The 22695-nt window shown below is 47.8% G+C and overlaps 1 protein-coding gene and 1 long non-coding RNA gene across 2 annotated transcripts in view; both read right to left on the reverse strand.

The window, feature by feature from the left end:
- LOC126541662 (zinc finger protein ZIC 5-like) overlaps positions 1-22695 on the reverse strand; it is a 149281-nt gene that overhangs the window by 11754 nt on the left and 114832 nt on the right. The gene's annotated exons all lie outside the window — the stretch shown is intronic.
- LOC129387616 (uncharacterized) lies at positions 4974-20718 on the reverse strand. Its single transcript, XR_008614793.2, has 4 exons — positions 20122-20718; positions 17000-17088; positions 6373-8567; positions 4974-5210 (listed from the first exon to the last, which is right to left on the reverse strand). It is a non-coding gene; the product is annotated as an uncharacterized lncRNA (long non-coding RNA).

Raw genomic sequence — 22695 nt, forward strand, 5'->3', positions numbered from 1 at the left:
ATATGTCTTCGATTCAAGCAATAATTAAACATTTCACTAATTAAAACCAGTTAACTAATTAATACTTCGTGATGAAAAAAATACTGGCTGTAAGTATATACGACTGCCGCTACTACGCAGCCGGTACGATTTCTCTAGACCTCTTGGGTTTTTTAAAAATCTTGGTCCAAGTTAACTGGGACACCCTGCATATATAAAGAAGGAAAGGCAGGGAGTCTAAGCACGGTCGTTCTCGTCATGGCTAACTTGTTACCATGACGAAGACAAGTCTACTTCTCGAAACGTTGGCTGGACCTGTTTTGATCGGGGAACTTGATGCCCTGACGAAGACAACTCTACTTCTTAAGAGAGAGAGAGAGAAAGCAAGGACAAGAAAGGCAGGGAGGTCAACCAGAAGAGCATCCGGTTTGCTACCCTACACTGGAGGTGGGGGAAAGGGGAATAGAAAGAGGAAAAAGGGAGAGAGTGAGCACTGAGTGCGTGTGAGCGGGACACTATGCACAGGTACACTGTAAACGGTCTCTTAAACCGGTGCACTACAAGTATTGCACTAATGCACGATTCGCTTTTCGTGCCAGTGACGGGTGTGGCCACGGTCCGAGTATCTTTGACTCGGTGAACGGTCTTAAGTCCAATCGGTGCAAAGTTTCCCGCAGAGAGAGGCGTTGTACATCGTAGCGGGGGCAGGTACACAATAGGTGCTCGATGGTCTCCTGGCACCCACAGGAATCGCACATCGGGCTCTCGGTCATTCCCAAACGATAGGAGTTTGAGTTTGTGAACGCTACTCCCAGCCACAAGCGGTACAGCAAGGTTGCTTCGCCGCGGGAAAGGCTAGATGGCAGTTGTAGCCGTAGGGTGGGGTCCAGTTTATATAATCGGCAGTTGAAGGCACCTGAACTCCAGAGATCTTGCGACTTTTTGCGTGCATGTAGGCGAAGTTCCCTGGCAGCGTCCGACCTCGCCAAAGGTATTGAACGTGTCTGGGTATCTTCGTGGGCAGACCGGGCACCCTTGTCCGCTAGGTTGTTTCCGACGATGCCACAGTGAGCAGGAATCCATTGAAATATAATGGTGTGCCCTCTTTCCAGAGCAGGGTGGTGCACTTCCCTGATGTCAGATATCATCTGCTCGTATGTTCTGTGATGTAATGCAGACTTGATGCTGTGAAGGGCTGCCTTAGAGTCACAAAATACGACCCATTTCTCTGTTGGCTCTTCGGTGACGTACATCATAGCGGCATGGAGAGCTGCAAGTTCTGCCGATGTAGATGTAGTCGTGTGCGACAATTTGAATTTAACTGTAACCTCCTTGGCTGGAACGACGAATGCGGCAGTTGAGCTGGCACGTGAGGTCGAACCATCGGTATATATATGTATGCGGTCATGATACGTCTGGTGCAGTAATAGGAACGTAAGTTGCTTCAGAGCCGGCGATGGATGATTGGACTTTTTTGTAATTCCAGGAATGGCAAAATTTACTTGAGGCTGTCGTAGGCACCATAGGGGAGATGACGGCTTCGTCGCCGGTGTAAAAGATGACGGTATGCACTCTTGATGAGCGTTAATCACTCTTGAAAAGGTCGCTTGAGGTCGCTCGGCTGGTAGGGAGGCCAAATGATGGTCGGGGATCCTTGACAGATGGCGAATGTGCGCTCTGAGAGAGTCGACAGCTACGTGTGTCTCTACTTCATAAAACGGTGGCTGAAGCCTGCGACATCCCTTGTTTGAATATGTCTTTGTCAGGGAACTTGTTGCCCTGATAAAAATAAGTCCTCTCCTCGAAACGTTCCGGGCTGAGACATCACTTGTTTGGGCTTGTCTTCTTCAGGGAACTAGTTGTCATGACTTCCCTGAACGTTCCAATTTGTGCCATCCTTGCTCGTCTTCGTCAGGGCAACAAGTTCCCTGACAAAGACAAGTCCAGTTCTCGATACATTGGCTCCAGCCTGAAACTTGCTTCATCTTGCCTTCGCCGGGGAACTTGTTGCCATAACAAAGACAACTGCACTTCCCGAATCATTGGCTCCAGCCTGAGACGTCCCTTGTTCGACCACTGTTCACCACATCAATTATTAGTTCTTTTTTCTGATTGGTCGTGTTACGAACTCAGAAGATATGGACGCTTCCAAGTTTTTTTTTTCTTAGAACTCAACCTACAGTCGTTCAAGACCGAAGAAATTAAGGGCGACAACCTGCAAATAGGAACAACAACAAAAAGATACAGACTCAGCAGCTCCCAGTAAATGTCTGCGCTGTGCAATTCCATTGCGTGTAGCGCTTCATCTAAGCGAGCCACCCAAGTCATACAACCGAAGCGTGCTCGCATATAAGCAACGCTCAATACTGGTCCTCATTTGAATACCACTGTCCACAATATTCACTTTGTGCTCCTGAAAGCGGGCAAGTTCATCCTTATCGTTATTTTTGTTTCCAAAGTTTCAAGGGTGATCTTATAAGGAGCCACAATGTTACAATGAACCGTTATGTTTCAGGGATATCCCCATACCTATGGAGGGGGAGAGAGAGGAGTGGGGGGTGGGGGCAATGAAAGACGCGGTGAGCTCGCACACGCACGTGGAGGGCCTGAGCAAGTCAAAGACGTTCACACAGTCCAGTCGCCCTCAAAAAAGACAAAAGTACCTCCGCAGCTTTGTGGGCCGACGAGCAATAGGGACGGTCTTCAAGTAGCACCTGCACGGTCAACGGCCGATCGTCCAGTCGTCGCAATGCGATAGATAGTGTTTGTATTTCCGACTGAAATCGGCGACAGTTGCACAATAAATGTTCGATGTTCTCTTCGACGCTGTAGACGTCGCACGCAGCACTGTCAGTGATTCCACTCGATGTGGTGTAAGCCTTCGTGAAAGCCACTCCCAACCACAGCCGGCATAGAAGCGATGCCTCACGTCGGTGAAGCCCGGGTGGAAATCAGAGTTGGTCCATACCTACAGTTATGAGTTCATATACCTATAGCTCATAACTGCGTCACGCCTTAAAAAGACCTATCATGTGCTTTACCTTTCTTCCAATGGAAATGGTGTTTCCAATGGACGCTGTGACATGAATGTGTGTGCACATACCCAGTGGTGACCTGCATGCATATGTATTCGCGCTCCCGTATGCTTATGCATCTCACAGTGTGTTGCCAAACGGCCCCCACGTTGCTGCATCCATGACGCGTCAAAGTGCTAGCGGCGTCGCTTTGTATACCGCGCGGCGTTCCGGTGTCGACATGCGCGCAATATGCTATGCAGCCGCGCTCGAGGCTGGCAGGCATGCAGGCGGCTGACCCAATTTGACGGAAAGGCGTTCTCCCTGTCAGGTATTCAAATTCGCGCGTGCGCGTCACAGAGTACGCGAGGCGCCGGTATTACACCACAACAATTCCACCAGCATTCTCCGTCGCCCTGCTCTTTCGTCTCGCTCAAGCTGGCCAAAGCGCGGCTGCTTGATAAGAAAGCACGTCCCGACGGGGCGACGCGAGGAAGCCGGGGAGCGGCATCGTATCGGATTCCAAGGTGGTGGCGGCGACTAACGCGTTTGCAGGTCCATGTCGCAAGCGAATTGTGCTGTTCAGTCGCCGAGGGCTTCGTGTTTTCGTCGTCCCAGAAAAAGACAGACAACACAAGGTAGTGCGTGAGCTCCGCGGGATGTTTTTATCCCCGTTTTTTTTTTTTTTTAGGTCGCGATTGTTGATCATGAACGCAAGAAAGCGCTCGATTTTGGTTGCAGTGGTGGTAGTGGTGGAGGTGAATTACAGGCGGGTTTAGCCTGGCGATTAAGGCCGGCAATTGCTCCGCCCGAGCGTCTTTAATAAAATCTCTGTGGTGTTTCACCGCATGTCCATCAGAACAGTCTCTGTTAAGAATCCGATAAAGAGACGTGAAGTTTCTTTGCGGGCTATAAGCTTGTCCTTCGCGGAACAGAAATACCACGAAACACGCAAGCAGCTATTTTATGTCTAAAAGATGTCTTGAACGGCTAATTCAAAAGTTTAGTACCTGTCTTGATCAATACATTTTGTCGCCATGGACGTCTATAGAAGTACTTCAGTAAGTCCTGCTAACCTTACGCTAAAAGTTGGCTAATGGACAGCTTGACAAGAACATATGAACACTTCTTTTATACATACTCTCAAATTGTTGCTGCAGCTGTTACAGTAACACGAATTTTCCCACAGTTACTATTTATTTTAAATGAGGCACGGAAATCAAAAAAAAAAAAAAAAGTTTAAGTTGTCGGATAGAGCGATGCACAGGTAGTTTTTCCAGATGTGAACTATAGGAATAGTGTAGTACAGCCTCTTTGGTCAAGTAGTGCTTTTACTTAGACCGATCAATTGAATGCCGCCTGTCAGAATTATTTTGCAAATAAAACAAGATCTGTATTGCATGCTGATATCATGCCAATGTTCGCCCGTTGACCTAAACAAGAACATCTCTGCATGAAACACGTCATTATTGACAAAACTTCGCCCTGCTGGGTCTCCAACAAATTGAAATAGTTTCTAGCCGGGAAACATTTTGTCAGTGATGCTGCAGTTCAGGCAAAAATTACATCCTGGTTTCAGCTACAGGGGACACAATATCCTGACACCAGTATACGAAACAGAACGCTGTGCTGCAATGAATTGTTAAGAAATAAAGGATATAGTACACATCTGGAAAAACACACTGCGAACCACTCTAACTGGCAATATAAATATATTTTTTCTGATGTCCATGCTTCATTTAAAAGTAAATTGTAACTTACTTTGTGGGTGCCCCTTGTAAGGTAAAGCCACATGCTTGCACAGCACCATGCAGAAATAATGGTCAGTTCTTCGGCATACCACGTTGCATGTTACCGGAACTGAAAGATAAATTATAGTACGCTGTTATTTTTTTTTCTTCATACACTGTACGATGAGTTTTTCATGCATAAAAGATGATTGCAAGCTAAGATGCAGCAATACATCTACTTCACACCATGTCACATAGTCATACTTTATTACCTAATTAGAAAAGATGCAGAAAGTGTAATTAACAAGTGTGACAAATAGCAGCAAAGGTGATCATGGATAAATCTTGAAGATGATTGCCGCTGCTGCCAGAGCAGGCCAGCCTTCGTAGGAGAGCACTGGCTGCCCACAAAAGCTTGCTATCACAGGCCACGTGTGAAGGTTCTTGTCTCGACACAACAGTTCTTGTAGACATAGGCAAGCAATACCTGCATAGAAGAGGGGAAGAAGGCGAGGGGGAAATGGGAATGTTGAAATTGGAACTTCAATTAGCAATATGTGCTAAGTAAAAAGTTTGGCTCACATTAAAAATAAATTTAAGCACTCCTTTCTCTTAAATTACGGGGGTCTTAAGGTATCTGTGTGATGATGTTTAAAATTACTATTATATTTCCTGGCATATAGTTATTAAATTGCAGAGCAGAGTCAGACAAAGTCAGCTTTGAAATTAGTATATGGTGTTTTGTGGCTAAAAAGGCACTTATTAACTTGTCGAACAAGTCTGACAAGCTTCCTGCAAAATATAATCAGTTTAAAACAGTAATACACTCTGCAGGTAAATGATGTACTAACTTAATTAAAAAGTTAAATAGCGTTTTATATTCTTAAACTAAAAGCAAGTTTGGCATTTTGCACTGCCTAGCTGTTGCCTTTTTTTCAAAATTAAACGTGACACAGTACATAGTAGCAGGTAGCATGCAAAGGAGGACTGGTGATAGAGTAGTGTTCCAAAGCAACACTCCTAGCTGGATCAATCACTTTTGTTGATATATTTTCATGTGGCGCTAATTGGCCTAGGGTAATATCTCACACCAATGAAGCATCACCTTGGATGATGCGTCATACAAAATTGAAAGTATCTCTTGATGTGACCAAACGATAACACTGCCCACTGTCTTGGAAGTGTTAACATGCTGTTTTCGCGAGAAAGTGCAAAGTGATTCGTATAGGTAGCAAATTCATCAGTGCATCTATAGCCTCAGGTAATTCTGAGCATCTACGTTGACTCGCAATTGAGAAGCCACTGCACACAAAAAGGCGTATTCAAGTAATGGTCCATGTTGAATAATTGCCCACCTAATGAAAAGTCAAATGTAGCAAGCTAACGGGCCAGGGCAAATAAATTGCTAAATTCTGATAACACCTCCGATGATATTATTGAAATACGTGACAAAAGAAACAGCACAGGTAAAATTGTAGTTGTGAGAAAAGTTTGAAAGCACCTCTGCAAACTGCTGGAACTTTCAGCGTCATGCCTGTTCCATGCGCACATATGTTGCAGCACAATCTCTATCTCAGATGCAGGCGCCTCCACACATCATTGTGTGATCTCCTCACAATAAGGTTAAAAAACAGACTGACACAAACTACCTGATGTGATTCATTTTGCAAGCGCCAGCCAAGTGCTGCAGGTGGTAGAGTGAAATTGAAGTTCGTCCTTGTATGGAAGCCTCGGCCCATGTTCTATCAATTGTAGCGGCAAAGCACACCTTTTACAGCACACAAATCTTAATTTAGACTGCTTGCTGATGCTGTACAGTAAATTCCTGTAAAGAAACTAAATCACACAGAAAACATTTAGAATACAGAACTAATCGCATACTGGCTTGAATACATTTGTGCATTAAGGAAGCAAGGTGTAGTGTATACTGTTGGAGCACACTTTTACTCATGTATGGAATACTCGTATGACACAACAGAGTTAATTTGTGAATTCTTACACAGCACTAACTACCTACAGTTAAATTTTGTAAGGCTTAGGGAAACTAATTATTAGTATAAGTGTGTATGTACACTAGCACTGAGAAACTGGTTATAATAGTGGCAGCTTATAAGGGACCAGTGGAAAAAAATGCCCGTTGGTGAGACACCAGCTAGCTATTTTAGCACGAAGCGCTCCTTGGCGTTAACCCATATACAAAGCACTGGGAGGACCAGAGAGGGCACAGTACAGCTAGCACCAAGGGACAAGAAGGATGCCTGGCCGTGTATAGAGTGAAAAGAACAAAATAAGAGTGCATCAAGCCAGTTAAAAGACAGATTTGCAATTGCAAGGGAGGTGACCCACAGTCATTCATTAATAAATGCCAAGCAGTCGTTATTGCACGCTCAGATGAAGCACCTACCAGGCTAAACGTTTTGCTGCTTATTTAGAACAAACCACCAGTGAAATTTTTAGATCAGCAGACGATTGCATTTGAAATTGTATAAATAAAGTAAACATTGCAGTTATATTTTTGTTTTGCCATAAAGCGGAAACCATAAAGTGGCAACGCTACAAGCTGCATAGTCACTGACACACGCGCGCGCGCACGCAAAGCTGTAACCCATGCAAGAGCAAAAGGACACAAAATAGGGCGAGTTCAGTCTCGTTCAGGATTACAGCCAGCGCGTCGTCTTCGAATGCACTTCCTTCGGCTGATTCGTGCTACGTTAACCACAGAGACTAACAGGCATGGCAAAGTTCTGACTGGTGTTGCGGAAGTCGTGGAGCGCGGTAGTGCTGAACTTGGCTTCACAAGCAGGCGGCTGGACTTAATTATATTTATTCAATCGTGTTTTTTGCTAGTTGTAACAACGTGTCATTATTTCGCATTATTGGCGGCGCCTCCAGGTCACCAAAGCGGCAAGGAGGACATCAATGCTAGAACCCGGACTGGTCCGTGGGTCTCGCCGAGCGCTGCATGTGCCAGGGGTGTATAAGATCGGCTGTCCGCGATAGCGCACAGCCAATATTTCTTGCGAATACCCCCTGGCACGCTTCGGCATCCACGGCCCCAACCCACGGGCCGCCCGGCTTCCATCTTTGATTCCCCCGCTACCCCTTGAGTGCCCTGGAGATCCTGCGCCGCCTCTTTTATTACAATCTCAGGTGCTCTCCTGAGGCCTCCGTTTGCCGGTTACATGTGACCTCCTGGAGCAGTACGTGTAAAAAATTCAATCTATCGTCGCAACGAGAAAAGCGGCCCGCGACTTATACAACACCAGCCAGAACCTTGCAACAAGCAGAGCCCTCGTATAAAAGTAAAGATGACGAAAACCCGCAGGGCAGAAGAGCCCATCCATCAAGAATTGTCGCGGATAACACCTAAAGATATTCACATTGTTGGCGAAAAACGAAGTGCAATGTATTTCACTTACCGGAAAAAGTGTTATCCGAACGTGCGACGTACAAAGACGCACCGAGACACGAAGGCGGCGAACGCAGAGCCCGCCATTGTGGTAGTAAGCCGTCGGCGAAAACACGTAATACAGCCGATGTCACGAAGCACTGATGCAAAACACACGTCAAACAGGATCAGCACAGCTAAATGACTCCAGTTAATATCCAGTATAAATGTACAGAACGAACCCACGACCGAGACATTGCGGGCGGCAGTGGTCGTTTTTTCAAACTTCCTACCTCCCAGTGTTTCCAGCACGGAATGAGATGTCCGACAAATTTGGAGCGTGCCTACTTGACCACTTGACTGCCGCCGAAGTGATCGCAGAGCGGTGGCTCTGTGTCACCGCTGTGGTCACTGCAACACCGGCCTTTCGCACCTGCTGCTGTCAGTGCCTGCTGCCTGCGCGAGCATAGAAGAATGGTTTCCAGGCGTCGTGTGCGCGCCCCGTATGGAAAACAATAACACGCCCTTGATTGTTAAAGTTCTGGTGTGAAATTATTTAACAATAATGCCAACTTATTATGTTGCTTCCAACGAGTTCGATTTGTCTGTGGCGTCTTTTATTCGATAACGCCGACGGCCGACGTAACCGCACTTTTAAGACGTCGTTTAGCATTTTATGCACTTTTAGACAAAAAGATCTAAAGAAAGTTCTTGAGTTAGACGTTCTGAATGTGTTTGCCAAAATAGACTTTAGTGACACCAGTAGTGGGTTTTACCGCAGATAGAATATATACTAGCATATTCCAAGTGCTGAGGTTATGTTTAGAAGAAATTCTATTTTCAGTCTTATCATAGACCCAGACGTTTATAGCCGTTTGTAGCCGTTTCAAGAGGTTTTTAAGAGGTTCTGTGTTTCGTGGGAAGGTGTTGCAGGCACGTATGTGGAAGGCCCTTTTGTTGCAGATTTTTCAGGAGAGCATCCCTTTCGTCTCGGAATTTCGGGCATGACCACAGAAAGTGTTCAATGTCTCCTGTCTCGTCGCATGTCGTATAGTTCGGAGAATTGTTGCGCCCCGTTTTAAATAACCATGATGGTGCACTAGCAGATCCTGTTCTTATTCGATATAACACGAGTTAGCTATATAGCTAGCGAGTTAAACCTCAGTTACACGGGCGTAAGAGTCTGTCGTGACAAATTAATAGGGAGAGAAGAATAATGAAAACCGGAGGGCTCAGTTTTTAGTTCGTGCCAATTATATGAACCCAATAGTTATTGAAGCCAGGGGAAGATAAGTATGTGAACCTCTTTTTAATTGCAATGCGCAAAATTTTATCAGATTCCAGGCCCATGGGGAATCAATTTGATACGGAGCGTCCTGCAAGCAGCCTGCTATTCGGCATCGTTTGCGGCTCTGCATGCATGCAAGGCTTTGCCGGCTGCACCAACATATTTGTGTCAGCGACACGATTGTGTGCGCGGCGCGAGCGCGTGTGTGACGACAGCAGCCATCTGATGACAACGGCGACGATGATAGTAGGACAGTGACGGGCAACGTTGATAGTATAGCGACTGTTTTAATATATAGTCCAATGAAAAAACAAAGTTGTGACCTGTTTCATTGCTACCTGGGCCGGTCCCGAAAGTGGTACAATATCCATTACTCCGCCCGTAGCCTGTAGTGCCAACTGGCGAGCCGCGCGCACGCATGCGCTCACTTGTTAAGTGAAGCTGTTGAGCAGCGGTGTAGCCAGGGGAGGGGGGGGGGGGGGGGGCTTATGGGGCTTCAGCCCTCCCCCCCAAATCTTTTTGTGCTGTAATGCACCGCGGACCAAAACAACCCCAGGCGCTGGAAACCATTTTGGGTTTTGCTTAGAATGTCCTCTTCACGCTCGAAAAGACATTTCAGCGCGAACATTGCGAAATCTGGCTGGATTTCGCGGCAGCGCCCATGCATGCACCGGGAGTCGCATAACGCAAGGAGCCCCATTCGAGCACAAAGTTTAAAGAGCGTTTTGATGGCGAGCGGGCTCGTCGCGACATCTTGCGGCGGACACGGAATCTACGGAGCGCATGGATTTCAATTCTGATGATAAAATTCTCATAAACTTTTCATGCGAAAGGTGCACTGACATTTCCAAAGTCGTGCTTTAGACTTTCAACTCCGGAACTTTGTGGGTTTAATGTTGTTATAAACGTTTGATGTCAAAGGTTCAATGACTTTTCTAAAGTCGTACATCGGACCATACAACGAGACAAGTCAAATCAACACACTATCAGACAAGTTGACAAAGCATGCAGCGAGGTCCGATGAGGCAAAGCGTCGTTGTGGTTGGTTTTTGCCGTCATGTCACAGAAAATAATATCAACATGTTTTTTTTTTCATCTGCGCCAAAGCAACCATATCAAGACACTAAAGCCAGCAAAGGTAACTATATTCTTATTTATTTTTCTGTTTTGACTTTTATTCGCGAGGACACATTGAGCCTCTGGCGGGCTGCCGGAGCCCGCCAGATCGCATACGTTTTCTTCGTGTTGCCCCGACCGTCGCGCGGCTCACTTCGATGCGCGTTCGTTTTTCTCTGGCCGAGTGGATTTTCGCCTGGCAGTTTTGGACGGTTTCTGGCTAGAAGACGAGAAAACGAAACTATGCATGGTCGCTCGCCGCCATCACTGCGGGGCAGGGTTGACAGATTTGGCAATTTCTTACCAAATTGGCTACCTTTAGAAGCTCCTGGCGACCGAAAATCGTGTTTGGCGACTTGGCTTCTCTATGGCTATTCTATGGCTACTTTTGTAGGTGAGAACTGGCATAGAAAGTGGCCGAATCACACTCCCGTCGACGGCCCCCTCGAAGCAACAAACCCAAACGTCAGATCTTCAAGGTCACGCTTTTGTGTCTTGCAAGCTCCGGAAGCAAACTGAGGAGCTGAAAATATGTGATAGCCACCACATGCTCAGTGGGCCTCTTCGACTTGTCACCCTGGGTGGTCCAGGACTGCCCGAGATGCTCCATATGCAACGCTCATTGGCTGAAATCAACACCTCGGGCACTTCGGGGCTGTCATTGACGGATAATTGAACAGGCCCAAACAGCTCCCTCCTAGTAACAAAAATTAACCAATCTTATAGGCATTGCTTTTGCATCCTTCGAAGGACGGAAGCAATAGGTGATGTCCTAATATCGCCTCAGCGATGGTTAGCTCTATAGAGAATCTCGAACACCATGGTTCTTCGCGTCAGAAACGACTGCAAAACCAAAAAAATTACCGACGATTACGTTACTTCCTAATGCGAAATTTGAGCGCAGCAAATAAGCTGTTTCACCTTTTCGATAGATTGAGGCAAAGAAATCGAGCAACACATGTATGCGCTATCACAGAATTTTTTTTTTATTTTTCACACGTATTCCTTTAACAAAGACTCCACTAACAGTTCTTGACAGTCATGAAGGAAGCTTTGTGGTCGGAGAAATAGACTGATATATGTTCGACTTGGTACACCAATGCTTGATTCTCAAAGACGAGATCTATACAAGTGCCTCGCGAGGTTGTCACAGCCGTGGGACGCGTTACGAGCGAGAGGAACGGGATGTTCTCCCGCATAAGTGTTAGGAAATTGCTGTTTGTCTTTATGTCAACATTAAAGTCCCCCACTACTAACATCGGTGTGGATCGATGGACGGTTAATGCGAGTTGCAGGAAGTGCACGACGTCTTTCGTGAGTGCGGTAGGGGCGAAGTAGGCAGCTACTACCAGCAAGATAATTTCGCAGTGGCGAACGGCAGCGGCAATTTCGGCTCGGGCGGTGCACATATACAGATCCGCCGCCACCGATCTGGCTCTCTGATTGCCACCGCACAGGGCGAACGGCAGCGGCAATTTCGGCTCGGGCGGTGCACATATACACATCCGCCGCCACCGATCTGGCTCTCTGATTGCCACCGCACAGGGGTTGCATTGGAGGAGGAGCGAAGAAAGGAATTAAGTTCGAGCCGGCGCTTTGACAACCGGAGACTCGCAGGAAGAGGGGGGAGGGGGGCGGCGTGTACACCCAGCGGCAAACGATGGGAGCAGAAGCGCGCGCAGGAAGCGGACAACACGATAAAGGGAGGAGGGAAGAGATAGCAGCGACTGACTGATGCCGCTGACGCCGATAGTGAGTCAACCCCAGCTGCGGAGTTGGTTTCAGGGACAACGCCGCCGATGCCGACACAAACAATATGATACCCTCGCTTCCGCAGCGCTAAGAACCAGGTCTAGCCGTGGGAAGGTGGTCACGTATTCGTCGACGTGCCGGGGCCTACGTGAAATAACCGGCGCGTCGGCAACTGAAGAGCACCCTATCCGCCACACAAGAACAGGGGGGGGGGGGACCCTTTCCTCCTCTTTCTGCATGGCGGCGACGGTGTTCTATGCAGCCACGTTATCTTGACTCTCTAGCGGCGTCAGCGGCGTCAGCGGCATTCAGCGGTATCAGTCGGTCGCTGCTAGCGCTGGGGGGATGAAAGGGGGGCGGAGCTGGTTACGAGGCCGACGACAACGCCGACGACGACGCGAAACCCAGGAACGGACGCCAAAGAGCTGCGCTCTAAAATACGTCATGGCAGCCATGACATTACAGGTGCCAATGTCTACGTCACTATATGCGACTGCTTACCAGGGAACGGAGAACGTTTGTGACATCATAGAGTTCGCACGGGAACGTTTAAGCTGAAGTCATAGTGGCATAGAGTTAATATAACCATCTGTGCAAGGACCACGTTCAGCAAGTTAATTTATTTTACTGAAACTGGCGATACCACTTCGGCTATGAGAAAGCACACAAGTGTGTTGCAGAAATTATCAAAGAACATCAGTTGGCCATATATAATGGTAAATTACTATACAATATTATGTGATAACTACTCTTTTGTTTTGTTATTTTTGTTTGTCATCAGCGCAGCAGGAAACTACAGGCCTTTCTCGTCTGTTTTTCTTCATTTTCGCTTTAAAGATAGGCAAACGTTCGTTTGTCGCATCGTGGCTATATTTGTGGCTCCCAATTAAAGCTTTTGGCGTAGTTTGCGACTTTCTTGGTTTCTTGGTGAGCCGACGATTTGCGGCTTGTGGCTCAGTATTGTGTGCTCAAGGGAGAAAAGCCGGGAGGAAGCGCGCCGCCTCCATTCGCGCGCGTTACATCAGGGGGAGTGGAGGGAAGGGGGGCTGTGATCTGCGAATCTGTGGTTGCGCAACATGTTTATTTGCCTTGTTTGGCGCATTATATACAGTGACTTTTTTTTAGATACTAGATTTATTGGAGACTTATACGTATATATAAATATCTTATTGCGAGAGAGAGAGAGAGAAAATGATAAATGAAAGGTAGGGAGGTTAGCCAGGATTGAGCCCGGTTGGCTACCCTACACTGGGGAAAGAGAAAGGGGGACGGAAAGATTAAAAAAAAAAAGAGAAAGTCCGAGGTTTTGTGCATACGTGCAGTGATCTTTGTTTCCAGTGACACATTTTGCCCTTTATCAGGCGGTATCTTCGATTTGTATATTCCATTGTATTCTTGCATTTGTAATGTACGAGGGCTAGTAAAGTGAAAGTGTGCCAACCGAACCCGCGCAATAATGGTTCTCTTCATTATCTGTGAGGCATATCAGGCATCTCTCATTTACAAGTAACACGCAGGTGTGAGGATAAATGTTCTTTAATGCTCGCATACACTGGGTCGAACAGGGTGACATAATGGAGGCTTCAGAAGTTGAACAGCGTGGTGTCGTCAGGTTTTTGACAGCTGAAGGTGTTTCCCAAAAAGAGATTAGTCGCCGTATGGCTGCCGTGTACATTGAACATTGCCTTTCATTGGCCACTGTGAAGTGTTGGAGAAGATGGTTCAAATAAGGACGTGAAAGTTGCAAAGACAATCCAAGACCGGCCCAAAGCGACCATCAATCACTCCCTACACAATTGCAAAGGCTGATGAGCTGATTAGACAAGAACGGAGGATAAGCATCGATGAATCGGCAGGGCGTGTGAAAATCAGTCACGGTTCGGGTCACATCGTAATTGATGAACATCTCGGTTATCGGCTCTTGTGTGCGCAATGGATGCTCAAGATGCTCAACCACCACCAGAAGACGGAGAGGTTCGGCGCTGCCTTGACTCATGTGATCTGGTATCACAACGAGGATGACGACTTCTTGTCTGCAGTTGTAACCGGGAACGAATCATGGCGCCACTATTACGAGCCTGAAACACGACGGCAATACTTGCAGTGGAAACATTTGAATTTACCAGCCCCAAAGAAAGCAAAGCCCGTCATTTCTGTTAGAAAGATGTTGCTGACTTTTTTTTCGATTATCAGGGGCCATTATTGATCGAATTTGCTAAACCTGGAGAGACTATCGTTTCCGATATTGTGAAACGCCGGATCGGCTGCGCGTCAAAATAAAAAAAGAAACGACGTGGAAGATTGAAGAATGGGGTCATCCTGTTTCACAACAATGGCCGTACCCACGTCGCTGATGTGGTTAACACAAAACTGGCAAAGTTCAAGTGGTAAACGCTGCAACATCCGCCATACAGCCCGGACCTGTCGCTTTGCGACTTAAACATATTGGGGCAACTGAAAAAAGCTGCTCAAAGGAACCAGATTCGTGCGAGACGACGACGTGAAAGAGTCAGTTACAGACTTTTTGAAGCAGCAATCCAGGAATTTTATGAGATGGGAATCACGTGAACCGTACGTTAGTCAGTGGGACAAATGTGTAAATGCTCACGAAGACTACTTTTAAATAAAATACTCCGTTTGTCATATATTTGAACTGGCTCACTTTCATTTGACTCGCCCTCGTATATTCTGCAGTACGGCTTTTTATAAGTGCTCTCTGTTGCGACTATAATTTCGGTGCAATTGCAATACACGACCGGTGACAGCATTGGTGACAATAGATTTGGACAAAGGACAGCGTCACTCAAATTTTTCCCTGGCCGTTGCATATGTACAAAAATGTAAACAAGGTTCTTGAATGACAAAGTTTCATTAAAATATTTGTGCTCAACTTGTTCATTTCATGGCCTTTAAATTTTTTATTTCAGCGATATGCACTGCCTTGCTGGTTTCAAACTGATATAGTTCTAAAGTTCGTGTGATATTTTCTTCACTTAATAAATAGAAAACATGGAAGCATTGATATCAGTTATTTCGAGCACAAGATTTTTAGACATACAAGTATATTCTTTTGTGACAAAAGAACATATTTTACTTGTCTGGACAGTGCGTAGCGTTCAAGAATTCGTTTGCAGCATCTTTGGCAATGGCAATGCAGTTATTAGTCATGTATTTGGTGCCTCGACAAATTTTATAAGGCGGAGGCAGAGCTGGAACGTGAGCTCCAGGTTGGTGGCGATGGCCTTTCTCGCCGGCACGGTCTCGGCCGAAGCTGCGGCGGTGCTGAGGACCCGTAAGCCAGGCACGGCCCGTCACGTCATCACTTGGTTCCCGGCTCACATGGGCCGGAACGTCTCCCCCAGCTCGATCAACCCCAATGAGCTGAGCTGGCCCACGACCAGGCGCGAGGTCTCGTCAACCGCGCCGGTCCGAGGGACCCGGCTTCCCAGGGGATCGACCGAACCACGGACCCGCTGCTTACTTTCCACGACATCACTGCTCACTATACCAGCTGGGACGCAGGCAGTTTCCGGCTCGTCACCCGAAGCTAGGCAGGCCCGAGGCCTCGGTGCTGAGAATGCTGCAGACGGGCTCCTTTCCGTCTCGATTCAGGCTGAGCCACTACATGCATTCCGGGTGTGGATCCCTGCTGTTCCGACAGCGGCAAGGAACGGTCCACCTTGAACCACATGCTCTGGGAGCGCGGGTCGACATACCCCAAGTTCATCAAGGAGGAGTGGGACTCGCTTCTGCGTAGCCCCGCTCTAGAAAAGCAAATCCTGGCCGTCCGGCGTGCCCGCGACCGGGCCGGTGGGCTAGACCTGCCGGTCCCGACGTGGGACTAGCCGGGTGCGCGACGAGTTCGCGTCCTCGCCGGACCTACAATAAAGTTTATTCACTCACTCACTCACTTGAACCACATGCTGTGGCAATGTTCTGCGTTGCACCACTCGCCTTTGAACAGGCAAGAAGACTGGCAAGAAACCGTCAAGAGCGACGACCTTCAAGTCCAGCGTCGGGCTGTCAAAAGGGCCTGCGACAGGGCTGAAGATCACGGTCTTACGCCCCCGGCGCGGGTGCTGCCTGTGACTCCGACAACGTAGTCCCTTAGGACCAAATAAAGTTTTCTGTCTGTTTGTCTGTCTCCCGATCCCGAACGCGGTCGCAGCGGTCGGGATCAAGCCTGCGGCCTCGAGCCCAGCAGCGCAACGCCAAATTCACTAAACTACTGCGGCAGCGTAAACAAATTATTCCTATATTCACTGTGCATGGCGCACATGCCAATCGTCTCAAGGCGGTAGTTTCCGTTGGCACGAGAGCATGTAATCTATGTTTCCCTCTGTCAGTTTCTCCGGCTCATTAGGCCACAGACGCGTCCACGCACTCAATCATTAGCTCATTTATCTACATTACCTGGAAGAGTGGTTTGCGCCCCGCCATAACACAAAATAAAATGAAAGAAAATCTACACAAAGACATAGAAGCAAACCTCTTTGGCCCAATGGTGAGACCATCTGGATTTTGTGTTGGAGGAGCTGGGGTTATTTAAAGCGTGCCATCGGATACGTAACCTTTCTTATTGAATGAGCTGGAAACGATGCGAAAAAGGAACCTATACTCCCCTATACCACAATGTCACTGTATGAGGGAAGAAATGCTGAGCCTTAACACGAGCTAAACGGGAAGTGGAAGTGAAGGGCGACTTAGCGTCTGTCGGAGAAAAGCCACAAACCTTCATATGAAGCCTGCGAAGCTCGGTCCTGCAAGAGCAGCTATGTCCCCCGTCCACTGACCGTCGCCGTCTGTTCACTCCTTCCTCTCCTATAATGTCAAACAAAACATGTTTATGGTCGGCGTACAAGTTCTTTCCTTGACTGTGATTAATCCCGACTATATAGGCGAGTTTTCGTAAAACCCTTTTGACTTCCTCTCTTTTCTCCCATTCCGGCGCCTGAATTCCCCGAAAGTAAGGGTTGAGAGCATAGCTAGTTTAGCGGTGGAAAGTGCTGATTGACCGTTGACAAATAAATTTTATAAGAAGATAGTTACGCATATTCCAAATTTCCTTGGTTATATTATAAAGTTTCAATCTCAGGTCAATTGTTCTTTTTTTTTTCAGAGCTTGTATAGAAACGCACGTGGCAGCAAGACCCGCCGCGGCCCCAGTAACTGAGCACAGTAAAGGTCGGAGGTTCGATTCCCAGCCACGGCGGTCTCGCCCCGCCATGGGGGCGTCATGCACAAACGCTTGTGTAACGTGCTTTGTGTGCACGTTAACGAACCCTGCGGATGGTCTAATTCTAACCGGTGGGTCCCACTAGTATGTCTATTTTAACCAGTGAATCTCTTTCGAACGCTAAATGTCCCTATTAATTGTTTTAAGAGCAGGCCGTCTTGTCGCCATTGTTAGGTGGCTGTATCTGCGTTATAAAACTGAACATTTTGTATAATCCGGGACAACCTAAGAATTCAGTGCAAGCTGAACCCACAAAACCGTATCGCATGTGACCTCTGTGCCTGTGATATGGCGATCTCGAAAGGAGTTTCTCTCTACCGAGACGTCAGGGAAATGGACGAACGTTATTGGATGGCGCATCAATACAAATTCTTTTCCACTGGCACGGTGGTATATGTGCTGCTGCATCCTCAGGGTAATTGCAACCGACCATAGGGAAATAAACCACCATGGGCCTAAATAAAAATAAAAATAAATCTATAAATGAAACAAAAAGGACAAATTATAGTGGCACGGCTTTTGCAGTTCCACTCCTCGACCACGCTCTTGCTGTGTGGTCCGGGAAAAGAAGTGCGCCACAGGAGAAAAGAACAATGGCGTAGAAAAAAAAAAAAAAGAAAGCCACCGCGGCGAGGACGCTATTACAACTGGCTCGGCGCGAAAACTAGACGCGTTATAAGGCGGCCCGTGTGTGTGTGCATGCCCGCCGGGCCGCATGCAGATGATGCGCGCGCGTGCACTCTGCGTGTCGCCCCGCTCGATCAGAAAGAGAGAGTGGCGTATACAGGCGGCACGGCGAGGCGCAAACGCCTCCAGCGCGCGGCGGCGCCCCCCCTTTTTTTACACGGCGCACGGCCAGGGGCGATTCGTCTTCGCTCTGGCCCGATGTGTCCAGCTGTCCGGCCCGTCAGTGGACCGCGGTACACGCACGCTCACGCACGGACGACCCTCTCTACGTGCACGCAGCTCGCCAGCTCTCTCTCTCTCTCTCTCTCTGGGCTCCTCTCGCATTTCTTTGTTTTATTTTGCGCCCGGTGACTCGGTTTTTGGCACCTATTACGACAGAGCGGGGTGGTCTTCAACGACGCTCGTCGGTCATCTCGAGACGTGCTCGTCAGAGGCGCGGGAAAGGAGGAGGATGAGAAAGAGGATGAGGGAGAATGCAGCGCTTCATAACCGCCGAAATCACTGCAACAAGGGCAGCGTCGTGTGGCTCCAGCGGCGGTTGCGCCTTGCGATGTGTGAGCGCCCGACGCTCGCGTGTGGGACAATTGCTGCATTATTTTGTTGTTTATGAACTAATAATATTATCGGCTCGTTTTTGATAACTGGGCATAGTCGACACTTCGGTGGCCTATTGTTTTTTTCCAGGCTCTCGTAATTTTAGTAAACAACAGTATTGGAGAAAGACATGACGGAGAGCCGGCTGTCCCAAGACGAAGATAAGGATCCTTCCTGCCGCTAAGCGAATGTGCTAACGCTACATAAAAAATAAAAAATAATAATGCATTTGTAGTCATCACCTAGCACGATGGTGCTTTGCGAAAGGGAGCGGTTGCAGTCTGCGCGTTGCAGCGTCGCCACTGTTCGAATAGTCCCGTCCCGCATTTCAAGAGGTCCTGAGTAACGACTTGTCCCTGATAGGACAGTCGCTTTACCCTGAATCAAGGCTTTATCGCCCGCGTTCCACCACGTTGAATAAAGTTTGATTTGCAACTGCGCAATGCTCCACAACCTCGCTAAATGTGCATTGTCTTTTTCGTCTTGCCTTGCTTACAGTGCCCGAGGCACACAATTCCTTTTAACAGTGGTCGCATATGCCGCGGCAGGCGACATCATCGCCTTATGTAAATGGCGACGGCTGCAACGCAATTACCCCTACAGCCCGCAACAACTTCCGCAAGTGAAATGCTATATGCATGCTTAAGGGGGGTATATAGCACTAAGCGTGATTCACCTCGTGTGGAAACGCCTCGTGTGAAATAAAATGTTACCATATATATAATAAGCAATAAAAATGAGCGCATTTCTAGCATTAAGGAAATAGTTAAACATGCACATGTCGGCCGCAGACCACTTGACATTTGCTTTACATATGACGTGAAACACAAGAGAGGCAATTATGGCGCACAGTACTAAGTAAAGGGAGAAAAATAAGCTGCAAGTGACCCGGTAAGTATAGGAAGAGGTAGAGAAATTCACTCAGAGATGGGAAGTTAAGAACTGACAAATCTAACGACTACCAGCGATGGCTCATGGACATTGCATTACGTTGCATAATCGTGATCCAATTATGAGACACGCCGTAGTTGGGGACTCCGGATTAATCTTGGCCAGCTGGAATTCTTTAACGTTCACCTAACTTTAAGCACACAAGCGTTGTTGCATTTCGCGCCCACCGAAATGCGGCCGCGGTGGCCGGGATCGGAACCACGACCTCGTCCTCAGCATGCGACGATGCATTTCACCAGTCGATGTTGCAGTATTTGAACGAAGCGGGCCTCCATGCTTACACTTAACTTCATTCCCACATTTTGCCACGTGGTAATTGACCCAAGCGAACAAATAAAAAAAAAAAGGGGGGGGGGTAAGAGGAGGACACAACAGACTGAACTTACGGCATTTCTTTCTCGACTCACTAACGACGATCGCGAAAGCTTTTCGTGCTGGCCGTATCCGCTCGCGTTCGCAATCGCTCCCGTAGGCACGGCGCCAAGAGAGGAAGAAGAATGACGACTGTACGCTACGCCCTAATGAAGAGCCGAAGCAGAAGCGCAACAACAGCGAACGCACAAAGGAACGCGCGCTTCGTAAGAAGCAGAAACATACCGAACTGCAGCGAAAGGGCTTTCGAAAGAAGTCCGAAAGAAAAAAAAAACAGCAGCAAGAAAACGGGAGGGAGCTGATGAAAACGAATGCGTAGGAGGACTTTCGCATGCGTCAATAGCGATGCGCTCGGGGGCGACGGGAAACAAAATGGTGTGACGAGAAGGAAGTACCGCGAGTCAGGCCGAAATGAGCGATCACTTAACGGACCATTGTTCCAAAACGAGGAGACTACGCCGCCTCCTCTCCCTGCCTCCCGTTTTCTTCCTCTCCTATCCCGCTCTCCACTTGAGACTGCGTTATGTGAGCGTGGCGTTTTTCTTCGAACACTCACCCTCTCTCTCTTTTTCGGGGCTTCCCTTTCCCTCGATTCGCTGTCGTCTGCTTGGAACAGGTTTCCACCAATGGAGCACCCGGCGGTGTGAAGCGCGCAAGCACAAAAGCAACAACAACCTAACGAGACTCGAAAAGACCTCTCCTGGGACTGAACAATGAACGAGACCGGCGCAGGGGAAACCAAAAACAAATAAAAGTAAATGAAAAGAAGTTTCGAAAGCAGGCAGCTAGAATTGACAGGCGGCTAAAAGGTTTTTCTTATCCCCGCCTGTAGGTATTTACTTGTACTCGTTCCACTTACGGCTTCCTCGCCGCTTGCTTGGAGCCGTCGTCGTTGCCTCGAGAGGCACCTGTGTTTTTTGTGCCGGGACACGGGGAGCCCGCGCCCGGGCGTCCGCACCTTTCGGAAAACCGTTTCCTTTCCTACACGCTCTGTGGAAGATCCCACCGATGTCTGTGCGGAACGAGCTTCATTACTTACGTCAGTTGAAGAAGAGAGAGAGAGGGAGAGAAATTTTCGCTTTGGCGGCTGCAAACTTGGGTTTCGAGATTGTCGAACCTGTGACACATGGAAGCCTCGTAGGCCGTGCTGGAGACTATAGTTGCCCGCTGATGGGCTGAGAAGTGGCGTGAAAGAGCATGCGCGGAGTCGCACATATACGAACATTGTGTGGTGCAGAGGTGTGGCACTCGATGTGTACCTTTGGGTACCGCCTACAATTTAAAACCGTTGGCTTAAATTCGAAACATTGCTCTGCTTTGAGTGTGTGGGAGAGTTAAAGAGCGCGTTGCAAATTGTTGATTCTTAACGGGTGTACTGCAAATGCGCAATGTACACAGGCTTTGGCGTCTAAGTATCGCGCAAAGCCTATCTTTACAATGGTAACAGCTGAATAACGACGTGCGCTTGCCGCAATAAAAATTGTCTTGTCACCGTTAAGTTCTGGAATCGGATACGAACTTTCGTCTGTCTTCTGCTCTACGTTAATAAAAAAAAAAACAGAAACGCGTTTCCCAGAGTGCCGCCAATCGCGATACTGGTTTGTATAGTGCACCAATTTCTTTATCGCACTTTTTTTTTTTAATTGTGGCGTTTACCGTCCCGAAACTGCACAGTGGTTATGAGAGACGACGTTGTGAAGTACTCCGGGTTAACGTTGTCCACCTGGCTTTCTTCAACGTGCAACCAAAGTACCAGTACACAAGCGTTCTTGCATTCCGCACCCACGGGAATGCGGCCGCCGCGGCAGGGAACCGAACGCGCAACCTCGTGCTGGGTCCGCAGCGCACGCCATAGCCACTGAGCCACCGCGTCGGGCGCGCCGATTTTCGTAACACCTTGAAATATTTAATATTACCTCAGGAAACTTAACTCCTGCGCGTGAGAGGTCGGGCATATATAGGGCAAAAAGGCGCATTTTTTCTACAACGTCAGTTAGAAGCCCCAGCCTGGCTCCGTTCTGTCCGTCCGTCCAACGTTAACGTCACTTTGACGAAGACAGCGATCGCAACCGTCGTCCTGTCGTACGTTGTCTGTTCTACTTAAGCTTCACCTACCCCCCCCGCTAGAGGGTGAAGAAAAAAAATAATGCTCTCACCCACCACTGCCATTCCTGCGCACCATCTCGGCAAGCCCCGGCTAACCATATAGCACCTCATTTTGACCCATAAAGTAGTGCTAGTGAGCGTGCCACTGTTCTATGTTCTATGTAATGAAGTGATAGACAATGACGTAATACCTGTGTGCTATATATATATATATATATATATATATATATATATATATAGCACACAGGTCGTGAGCCTTCCACATGTGTTGCCAAGTGAGTTGAACATTCTTGCATATATGTTATATATACGTTATATGTTATATATATGTTATATGTATATAACATATGTCCCTGCAGCCGGACCCCATAACCTCAGCACATGTGCTAAAAGGCGGCATTCGCTCTTGCTTTTTTTGTGCGGTGTTGTGCCCCGCACTGGTTGTGAGCATGGTGACGGCTGTTCATGTATTTCGGAGGCCA

The sequence above is a fragment of the Dermacentor andersoni genome, chromosome 2 (assembly GCF_023375885.2).
Source record: "Dermacentor andersoni chromosome 2, qqDerAnde1_hic_scaffold, whole genome shotgun sequence".
Classification (NCBI taxonomy): domain Eukaryota; kingdom Metazoa; phylum Arthropoda; class Arachnida; order Ixodida; family Ixodidae; genus Dermacentor; species Dermacentor andersoni.